At 35.8% G+C, this 8291-nt stretch overlaps 1 pseudogene; it reads right to left on the bottom strand.

Moving 5' to 3' along the window:
• Positions 1 to 1515: 1515 nt before the first annotated feature.
• Positions 1516 to 7814, bottom strand: LOC137730026 (wall-associated receptor kinase 2-like; annotated as a pseudogene).
• Positions 7815 to 8291: the final 477 nt, after the last annotated feature.

Below are 8291 nucleotides of genomic sequence, written 5' to 3'. Positions count from 1 at the left end.
ATCTCTCTCGTCCCACAACGCCTTGAGTTTGGTGAAGTAGGAACTTACGGTTATAGCTCCTTGGACACAATCATGAATTGAACTTTCAATATGGTATAACTGCATATTGTTTGTTTGAGAAAACCGTTCTTTCAAGTCTTCCCAAACTTGGTATGCAAGATCATAATAAATGACACTTGATTGAAGATCTGGTGATATTGAATTTACCAACCATGTTTTAACCAGGCTGTTACATCGATCCCACTGATGCAAGTCTGCTGCAACAACCTTTTTTTCTGGTTTCTTGAAGGTTCCATCAACAAAACTAAGTTTGTTTTTGGCTTTCAATGCACCGATCATCGCCCTGCTCCAAGTGTTGTAGTTGTCTGGAGTGAGCGGCTGAGAAACGAGCATCATTCCCGGCTGATCGGAATGATGCAGGTAATAAGAATGATTAACGTCAAACTTCCCTCCATTGAACCAGAGGGCTTGAGTTTGTCATCATTCTCTGCCATGATAGGCGGCTAGGGTTTGTTACTTTCTTGGGTCCCAAGATTAATGCTCCGGTACCATGTAGAAAAACCAATTAGGTTTTCTATATTGATTAAACGTAATAGGTTTACAACACTTATATACATGAGTGCATGCTAAACTAGGTAAGAATAACTTAACTTACAAGAACAGAAACTAAATATTACAATGATACTTTCCTATACAGCTGCTATATAATCAAATCTTCATTCTTGATTCTTGCAATCTTTAACAACACCGGTGTCTCTAAACAGCAACCCAATAATTTCACCACATTTCTATGGTTGACTTGAGAAAGAACGATAACTTCATTGATAAACTGCTCACTTTGGGTTGAAGCTCCGATTTTCGACTTTTTTATGGCAACCACTTCATTATCTGGTAGTATTCCTTTGTAGACTATTCCAAAGCCTCCTTCGCCGACGACTCTGCTCTCATAATAGTTGTCTGTGCCCTTCTTAAGTTCTGCTGTAAAGATTGTTGTTGTCTCCACCCTCTTCTTTGAAATACTTTTCTCTGAGTTTGATATAATTATTTTTCTTCGTTCTCTGAGTTTGATGTAGTTATTTTTCAAATCTAACATCCATGCAAACACTGAATGCCAATACAACGTCATTTAACCAGTCAAACAATTGGTATCCCCGACCAACTGCTCTGATGCACACCCTAAATTCCATGCAAATCCTTTTGAAGAAGAAATTAGTTTTTGGTGTTTGGGCCACTTCTTACGTGCATGGTTGGGATCTCCACCACCTACTGCTCTGGTACATACCCTAAATAAAAACTTCCAAAATGATGACAAAAATTTTTTTTTTTTTATACAAGCAATACTTTACTTTTAACTAAAATCGAAACTACAGCAAAGGAAATTTCAAACTAGAGTGTATAGAGAAAGCACATCCGCTCTAGCCAATGTGGCTACACTTATCCTTTGATGAAAAGAAACACTATTTCATTATGGCTAGAATGATAAACAATGTTGAGTTGATTATATGAAGCAGTGAATTATCTTCCATCATCATATGGAATTAACATCTGTATCTGCATGCTGTCATACTCACTAGCTGTACCAGTACTAGGACCACAATCAGCTCCAAAAGCCACAGGATAAGCATCTGAGTTAGGTGTCCCAAGTAAGTACTCAGTCTCTTCTGAAAAAATTTTAGCTTTTCCCCATGCATGCTTTTCTGTAATTCTCATTCCTTCCAGCTCCATGGCAACTTCTTTCATTGTTGGCCTGTCCTCCCCTTTTAACCTTACACATCTTTTTGCGAGATTGGCCATTGTTTTTAGTGTCTCGATGTTTCTCTCGTTGACTATGGCATCATCAAGAATTTGATTCAAGCGATCCTCCTCCATTAAGCAAACAAAGAAGCTTGCTAGGTTTCTCTCTTCCTCAGGCCTGTCAAAAGAAAGTGCTACTTTGCTTGTTAGTAGCTCAATGAGGACAACTCCAAAGCTATAGACGTCACTCTTATCTGTTAGTTGATTCGTGAGGAAGTATTCAGGGTCTAAGTATCCGAATGTTCCTTGCACTAAAGTTGCAAGTTGGGCTTGATCAAGAGGAATCAATCGTGAAGCTCCAAAGTCTGACACTTTTGCAATGTAATTTTCATCTAGCAGATTATTGGTCGCCTTCACATCTCGGTGTATAATTTGCATGAGAGCGGAGGAGTGTAAGTATGCTAGTGCTCCAGCAGTTTCAGCTGCTATCTTGAGTCGTAATTCCAATGAAAATGATGATCCTTTCCTCTTTTTACCATGAATGTGCTCAAAAAGAGTGCCGTGAGTGACAAACTCGTAAACTAGTAGAGGAACTTCTGACTCCAAACAACAACCCAATAACCTCACCACATTTCTATGGTTGATTTGAGAAAGAACAATCAACTCATTGACAAACTGCTCCTTCTGGGTTGGGACACCAATTTTAGACTTTTTTATGGCAACCACTTTATTGTTATCTGCTGCTAATATTCCTTTGTAAACTATTCCATAGCCTCCTTCACCAAGGATTCTACTTTCATGGTAATTGTTTGTTGCCTTGTCAAGTTCTTCTGCCGTGAAAATTTTTGTTGTCTCCACAGTGCCTCCTTGACTAGCGATTTTTTGTTGTAACAATAAGCCACCATTTTCTTTAAAGTATTTTTCTTTGAGTTTGAGGAACTTTCTTCTCTGCATTCCCCAATATATCCAAGAAGATCCACTTAGTAAAAGCAAGAAGCCTCCACTGGCACCTGAAAAGATGATTGCAAACTTACAAGAAATTATACAGAGCAAATCATCAATGTATTAATCTTGTTTTTGTCGTCTGGCTAGTGCTTTTCTTGTTTAGAACAAATTAGGTTTTGGACAAAGTGATCTTTTGTGACAAAAAATGACATATACTACACAATGAGAATATTTACTCATTTGGTACATGCATGGATCTTTCTAAGAATATGTATGTAAGTATTAGTCATTCTTTGGGCAAGATAGACTCTTATTATATTTGTTAACAAGGTGCCGATATCAGTTTTAATATCATGTCAATAACAAAGTGTACATACCAATTTCGATTGGTACATTATTAACAATATTGATTTGAAAATATGTCTTCCAGAGAGCACTTCTAATATATGTTTGAAAGTTTTGGATCTAAAAATGGTCGAGTAAACAAAATTTGAGTGCAATTGTTCAAAGAAAAATTAGCACGTTTAGAATTTTAGACTAGGATTATATGATATGATAGATAATAAACTAAGGGTAAAGTACAAAAAATTACCTTAACTATTGGGGTCACGACAGTTTCATACCTCATCTTTTAAAATTGACAATGTCATACCGCATCTTTCGAATTTATGACAATGTCATACCTCCATCAATTTTTCCGTTAGTTTTTCTGTTAAGTGCTGACGTGGCAAGAGACTGGGACCACTTTCTATTAAAAAATTAATAAAATATTATTAAAAACTAAAAAAAATATTTAATATTTTTTAAATATTAAAATAATAAATAAAAGTAAATTTAAAATTTAAAAAAAAAAAAAAAAAACTTAGTCGTCCCTTCCCTTCCCTCCCCCTCTCTCTCTTCCCCATCTTCATATTCTTCTGCTTAATCTTTAACACAAAAAAAAAAATAAAAAAATAATAATTTGAAAACCCAACCCCACCCGTCCCTAGGATAAGGAGGAAGAACTGAAGAAGAAGAAGGAGGAAGAAAAAATAAAAATAAAAATTTGAAAACCCAACCCAACTCGCCCCCCCCCCCCAGGAGAAGGAGGAAGAACCGAAGAAGAAGAAGAAGAAGAAGGAGGAAGAAGAGGAGGAGGAAAAAAAAAATGGAAATTGCAACCCAGGAAAAAAAAAAAAAAAAAGAAAAAAAAAACCCAGAAGAAGGATGAAGAAAAAGGAGGAGGAGAACGAGAATAAGAAGGAGAGGGGAAAGGGGATGCCGCACTCCTAGGAAATTTTTTTTGTTTTGTTTTTTTATTCTTAATTTTTTTAATATTTAATTACTTTTTAATCCAGCTGGATTAGTGAGTAGTTCATGTTTCTTGCCACGTCAGCACTTAACAGAAAAATTGACAGAGGTATGATATTGTCACAAATTCGTAAGATGCGGTATGACATTGTCAATTTTAAAAGATGAGGTATGAAACTATCGTGACCCTAACAGTTGATATAGTTTTTTGTACTTTGCCTATAAACTAGCAACCCAATAAGAGATTTGTAACTAAGTCTGCACACAAGATCCGAGTTCAACTTTTTCCTCCACCAATATCCTTTGTATATATAAAAACACGCGCCTAAGGAAAATGTAAAATAATTACCTAGTGAAATTATAAGCAGGAGACTGAGCTTTGCTCGACCGTTGTCCTTGATGCAACTTTTTTTATCCATATCGTCATTTTTGTACCCTTTCGGACATTCACAAGTATAATTTCCCGCTGTATTTATGCAGGTTCCAATACTGCAGGAGTCTGAAGCCTTGCATTCATCAATATCTGATAAGAAAAAGAATGAATTAAATCCATGAACAAAAGGTAAAACTAAAATCCCACTTTTAAGACTTTTTGTAAACTACTCAGTACTATAAAATGCCCAAAGGAAACAGTACATGTACCCACAGATTTGACAATCCACTGCAAATTTAGTAATTGGGTGCAATTACTGGGAAAATGATCCTCTCCGGAAACCTATTTACCTGAGCCTATTGAGCAAAAAATTCGGACTCTTGAAATTTGATCCAACAGTTTAAATTATTATAATTTTTAATGGAGCCTTTTGTTTTTAACCGTGGGATCAAATTTCAACAGCTTGAATTTCGTGCTTAGTTGGCTCAGGTGAAGGGATTCCCAATTACTGTTAGCTTGTGGGCACTATCTTCACAGAGCAACAGCATCCGTGCCTAGTTGGCGGCCACTTGGCATGGCCAGCTAAGCTTACATATGATTTTAAAGGTTATTTTTGGGTTCAGTCTCTGGTTAATTTAATTATTAGATTGAAACTTTGTTTAATTAAATATTTTGATCGAGGTTCCTAGTATCATTTAAGGGATTTAACTCATGTATTTGTGTATCCAATATCCCACAAATTATGATATTTAAACAAACTCAAATAATACTTTTACAATAATTACTTAAAAATCAATAATAAAGTAATATTGTTCTTCACATAGTTATACCAAAAAAAAAATTTAATGAACCCATGTAATTATTAATATATTCTAAGAAATAACTACTGATATAATTTAAAGTATAAAATAAATACATGTTATTAGCATGGGTACATTCACTACAAAAATATGGGTCCATATTAAAATTTAAAATTATGGGTACAAATTAAAGTTAAAAATAATATTGGTACAAATTTGAAAAATGAGTACAAATAAAAAAAATGAAAAATACTGAAAATATATATTTGGAAATGATTAATAAATTTTTTATTCTCAAAATTGACATATGATGATATGTGAATAATTTAATATTCAAATAATGACAAGGACAAAAGTCAAAAGACCTTGTCAAAAATGAAAAAAAAAATATTTAATTGATGAGAAAGAAAAATGAGAAATTTAAACTTAGTTTATTCTTATTTTAATGTTTTGAAACCACTGTAACAAACATTGGTCATCTAGATTATTACGGCATAGTGCATTCTTTTTCTATTTACCACGAACAATTTTTCTTTACTACTATTATAGTCACCCCAATAAAAGTGGCAAATTTTTTTTTTGACAAGAAACGATAGCAGTATTTCCTTGATCATCATAAACAAATACAAATGTGCCAATTGGTACAATGCTTTAGTGATCAACATATTGATTTGGATTTGCACAAACAAGCGATTAATTAAAAACTCTACACATCTACCACAACCACAGGTGCACCAACACAAATTTGTCACAAGAATGATATATGCAACAAACTTATACCAGTCCACAGACCGATTTTCGCTGATGAGTGAGGCCACACAATGTCATCACTAGAGAACGAGACCACATAAAATCATCGCCGAAAGATAAAACCACAAAATCATTGCTTGAAGGCAATACCACATCAAGCCGTTGCACAAAGGCGGACCATATATCCCCCAAACACGGCACAAACAAAAGTGGCAATTATTTGCTAACTAATGCTGTTTTTTTTACTACTAGTACTTTGCAACATATAATAAGATATAAAGGGATCAAAAGTGTTCAGAATCCCTCAACGCAACCCCCCAATGAGCCTAACAATACGGAAGAGGATCCTCTTTGGATTCATTTTATGAGAATCTTAGAGATCCTCACATTTTAATCATTTATCGTACATCGTGTGGTTAGTTTTCGTCAAGTACTATTTGTGTTTAATTTTAAATAATAAAAAAGTCAAATTATTTCTGACCGTACGATGCACGATGAATTGTTAAGATGTGAGGATCTCTAGGATCCCCACAATTTGAACCCGGATGGGTCCAAATCCTAACAATACAATCATATATGCAAGAAAGTCAAGCAAATTGAAAATTTATTTGTTTAAACTATAATCAAATAAGTAGATTTAAACTATAATCAAATAAGTAGACCTACCTACAGACACACACACACACGCACACACAGACACACACGTACACGCATACACAGACACACATGTACACGCATACACGCATACATACATACATACATATAATATGTTTTGATATACGCAAAAATGTTTATAATAATAATAATCAAATGGTCAAATGGTGTCTAGATTTATTTACCTTGGCAACCATCCGGGAGGTATGGGTTCCCTTCGTAACCTGGCAGGCACCGGTATATGTAGCCTGAAGACCGATTATGGCAGGTGCTATTTGCCTTGCATGCAAAAGTGCTCTCGTTTTTAGCTGCAATATTACATAACTCATTCCCATTCCCAATTTCCCAATCAAGAATTGCCGGAAGCCGGGCTGTATCGTTTAGTTCTCGAAAACTTGTACTGTTAAAGTTGAACTCGCCTTCTTGCACAAGGAACGCGTAGCTGCATGGGTTGAAGTCCCACACGTCCATATGATTGTTAAAGCTTCTCAAGGTCACAGTCTGATTTTTCAGCCCACTAGGGATTTTAGTTTGGCAACATCCAACGCCAGAGCAAGTATCCCGCTGATCGATAGCGTTGTCAAGATTGTCACATATGGACATGCACCCAGTTGTGTACTTTTGTTCATCGCGGTAACCTGTAAAAAACGCATATGTGTCGCATCCAACTGCGACGAACACGTTTTTCTTTTCGGAGATGGTGTAAGGAGGAGGAACCCAGAGCCTGGAAATGTTCCGTGCGGTCAAGTTGCCTTGAGCATCATAACAATCATTGGCTGCGAACTGTAGTATTTGGAGCTCACCGTCATAAAGAGATATGTTGGTAATTTCGATATTGCTCGTCATCAAACGTGTTGTTGGCTGTTGAGTGGAATTTTCACAAGTGATGTTAAACCGACTTGGAGGTAGCAACCAGTGCCTATGCCAAATGGGTATGGAATTGTGAGATTACAACAATGGTCAAGGCAGCCAGGCAGTGCCTGAGGCGGAAGGAGAGATTGAGCTGTTGTTGGAGTTGGAGTTCCTAGTAAAATTGTAACTACCACCACCATTACTAAGGAAAGATGCAAAATATGCATCCTCCTATGTAACGCCATATAATATTAACTAAAAAGGGTCGAGCAGATCCTAGCACTAGCAGAGAAAATCCAAGCAGGTGATGGATCCAAGAAATTAAGGAACTGCTAATTAAGAAGGTTGGCCTTCGAATATATATATATGGAAGGGATTAAAACGCGTGGTGGAATATTTTGGGTTGGGGGAAAATGTGTCCCTACTCTTAATTGTCTGTTATTGTTTTAGTCCACAATTAGGCTTTGTCCCATTTATTTCAAGGAAATGCACAAGAAAGCATCCATCTGACTTAGTATTAGTCATTAGTCGGTACGCGTTGCCTTGAGCATGGTTGGCCTTCTGTAGGAATTAATATAAATGTAAGGGATTAAAACACATGGTGGTATATTTTGTGTTCCTCATCTTGGCTGATTAATTTGTCTGTTATTGTTTTAGTCCACCATTAGGCTTTGTCCGGTTTATTTCCAGGACGAGCACAAGAAAATATCGATCTGACTTGGTACTGAGTTTTGACCAAATTAAAAAAAAAAAGACTTAGTACCGAGTCATTAGTCAATAAGCGACGGGGGTGTGCAAAGTCAAGCCAAGTTTATTTAATTATTTAAAGCTAAGTCAAGAAAGATTACTTAATTACCTTAATCAACTTGGAATATACAAATAAATAAATAAAT

Source organism: Pyrus communis, chromosome 3, assembly GCF_963583255.1.
Source record: "Pyrus communis chromosome 3, drPyrComm1.1, whole genome shotgun sequence".
NCBI lineage: Eukaryota > Viridiplantae > Streptophyta > Magnoliopsida > Rosales > Rosaceae > Pyrus > Pyrus communis.
The sequence above is the reverse complement of the archived record's forward strand: the minus strand, read 5'-3'. Positions and strand labels throughout refer to the sequence as shown.